The following is a 3,580-nucleotide window of genomic DNA, read 5'->3' as shown; positions in this document are numbered from 1 at the left end:
TTAATGAAAATGTGGAGGAGACTCAAGAAGAAGTGAACTCGTCTAGGGAACACATTGTTGACATACCGAAATCGGTAGTACCAAAGGCTAAGGCACCAATGCCAAGGCCTCCTCCTCCATACCCTCAAAGGCTTGCCAAGAAAAATGGTGAGAACCAATTCAAAAAGTTAATTGACATGATGAAGAGCTTATCTATTAATGTGCCATTGGTTGAGGCTTTGGAGCAAATGCCCGGATATGCAAAGTTCATGAAGGATTTGGTGACAAAGAAGAGGTCGATGAATTGTGAGAGTATAAAGATGACACATCAAGTGAGCGCAATTGTGAACTCAATGGCTCCTAAATTGGAAGATCCCGGTGTTTTCACAATCCCTTGCACCATTGGAAGCGCCGACTTTGACAAAGCTCTTTGTGATCTAGGGGCGAGTATCAACTTGATGCCCTACTCGGTTTTCAAAACATTGGGGATTGGGCAACCAAGACCCATTTCTATGAGGCTACAAATGGTGGATCATACTATGAAGAGACCATTGGATATTATTGATGATGTGTTGGTTCGAGTTGATAAGTTCATCCTCCCAGCGGACTTTGTGATTCTTGATTGTGAAGTGGACTATGAGGTGCCTATTATTTTGGGTAAACCTTTCCTTGCTATGGGGAAGGCACTTGTTGATGTAGAAGCCGGCAAGCTCACCTTCCGGGTGGTTGATGAAAAGGTGGTTTTCCATGTGTGCAAATCTATGAGGCAATCGAATAGCAATGAGATTTGTTCATTTGTGGATGATGCTAGTGCCATGATGAATGTTGATGGTACTTTGGAGGATGTATTGCTTAATCATGATGATGATGAGAAGGATGGCTATGTGGAATGTGTGAATGCATTACAAGAATGGTTCGTACACTTATGAACCCCGCAAAATGTCCTTAGATCTTGAAAATCGAAAGACTCCTCCAACAAAGCCCTCAATCGAGGAGCCTCCCACTTTGGAGTTAAAGCCACTGCCTCCACATCTCAGGTATGAATTCCTTGGCCCGTGTTCTACTTTACCGGTTATTCTTTCCTCTTGTTTGACTAACGTTCAGGTAGACTCTACTTTGGCGGTGCTACAAAATAGGAAGAAAGCTATCGGATGGACATTGGCGAATATTCGGGGTATAAGCCCCGCCTTTTGCATGCACAAGATTATTTTGGAGGAGGATGCCAAACCCCCTGTTGAACATCAAAGAAGACTAAATGAAGCAATGCAAGAGGTGGTGAAGAAGGAGATCATAAAGTGGTTGGATGTCGGGGTTGTTTACCCCATTTTTGATAGCTCGTGGACTCCTCTGGTGCAATGTGTCCCAAAGAAAGGGGGCATGACTGTGGTCACCAATGACAAGAACGAGTTGATTCCTACAAGAATGGTGACCGGGTGGAGAGTGTGTATGGACTATCGCAAGCTCAACAAAGTCACAAGGAAATATCATTTCCCACTTCCAGTCCTTGATCAAATGCTTGATAGGTTGGCCGGTCGTGCTTTCTATTGTTTCCTTGATGGATATTCCGGCTACAATCAAATTTTTATTGCTCCGGAGGGCCAAGAGAAAACTACTTTCACATGTCCCTATGGTACTTTCACATTCTCATGGATGCCATTTGGGTTATGCAATGCACCGACGACTTTTCAACGGTGTGTGATGGCTATCTTCACCGACGTGGTGGAGGATTTTCTTGAGGTCTTCATGGATGATTTTTTTGTGGTTGGGAATTCCTTTGATGATTGCTTAAAAAACTTGGATAAGGTCTTGGCAATATGTAAGGAGACAAACTTGGTGCTCAATTGGGAGAAGTGTCACTTCATGGTCGAGGAAGGCATTGTCCTTGGCCATAAAATTTCAAAGAATGGTATTGAGGTCGACAAGGCCAAAATAGAGGTAATTTCTAAACTCCCACCCTCTATATCCGTGAAGGGAGTGAGGAGCTTCTTGGGTCATACGGGGTTCTATCGCCATCTCATCAAGGATTTTTCCAAAGTGGTGAACCCTTTGTGTAAGATTTTGGAGAAGGATGCCAAATTCCATTTCAACAAGGATTGCATGAAGGCATTCGAATTGCTCAAGTTCAAATTGACTACTACTCCTATTATCACCGCACCGGATTGGAGCTTGCCTTTTGAGCTCATGTGTGACGTAAGTGATGTGGCGGTCGGAGCAATTTTGGGGCAACGTATCAATAAAATCTTCCATCCGGTCTACTATGCTAGTAAGACCATGAACGATGCCCAAGTCAATTACACGGTAACAGAAAAAGAGCTCCTTGCTATTGTCTTTGCTATGGAGAAGTTCCGCCCGTACTTGATGGGTACAAAGGTGATTGTCCACACCGATCATGCGGCGCTTCGGTATTTAATGAGCAAAAACGATTCAAAGGCGAGGTTAATGCGGTGGGTGTTTTTATTGCAAGAGTTTAATCTAGAAATCCAAGACCGCAAAGGCAGTGAAAACTAAGTGGCGGACCACTTTCTCATTTGGAGGAGGAGGAGGTGAGGCCACATGACGGCCTTGAGATTAATGACTCCTTCTCCGACGAGCAACTTCTAGACTTTTCAATGACCGAGATGCCATGGTTCACCGACTTAGCAAATTATCTTGTGAGTGATATTGTACCGAATGAGTTCTCTTCAAACCAAAGGAAGAAGCTCAAACGGGATTGCCTTGACTATTATTGGGACGAACCGTATCTCTTCCGAATTTGTACTGATGGTGTGATTCGACGATGTGTGTCGGAGGAAGAACAAGTGAAAATTCTTGAGGCTTTCCACTCTTCACCATATGGTGGTCACCATGGTAGAGCGAGAACGACGACAACAGTGTTGAGTTGTAGATTCTATTGGCCTACCCTCTACAAGGATGCTAGTGATCTAGACAAGCATTGTGATGAATGTCAAAGGGCCGGTGGGATTTCTAAGAAAAATAAGATGCCACTCACCACCATCTTGAAAATTGACATTTTTGATATGTGGGGCATTGATTTCATGGGACCGTTCGTAAGCTCTTATGGGAACACATACATTTTAGTAGCTGTGGACTATGTGTCAAAGTGGGTTGATGTTGTTGCTCTACCCAACAGTGAAGCTCGAAGTGTGGTGAAATTTTTGAAAAAGAATATCTTTACAAGATTTGGCACTCCAAGGGCCATTATAAGTGATGGGGGATCACACTTTTGCAATAAAGCTTTTGATACCTTACTCACCAAGTGTGGTGTCACTCACAAAGTCTCGACCTTCTATCATCCTTAAGAAAGCGGACAAGTGAAAGTCTCCAACCGGGAGATCAAGAGTATTTTGTCAAAGACCGTGAATGCCAACCGGACGGATTGGTCGAAAAAACTTGATGATGCTCTATGGGCTTACAGGACGGCTTACAAAACACCGATTGGGATGTCTCCATATCGGTTGGTGTTCGAAAAAGCTTGTCACCTTCCGGCGGAACTTGAGCACAAGGCTATGTGGGCATTGAAGAAGCTTAATCTTGAGTGGGATGTCGCCGCTAACCTGAGGGTGGCACAATTGAATGAGCTTGATGAATTCTGGTACCATGC

The sequence above is a fragment of the Nicotiana tabacum genome, chromosome 23 (genome assembly GCF_000715075.1).
Source record: "Nicotiana tabacum cultivar K326 chromosome 23, ASM71507v2, whole genome shotgun sequence".
Classification (NCBI taxonomy): Eukaryota; Viridiplantae; Streptophyta; class Magnoliopsida; order Solanales; family Solanaceae; genus Nicotiana; species Nicotiana tabacum.
The sequence above is the reverse complement of the archived record's forward strand: the minus strand, read 5'-3'. Positions refer to the sequence as shown.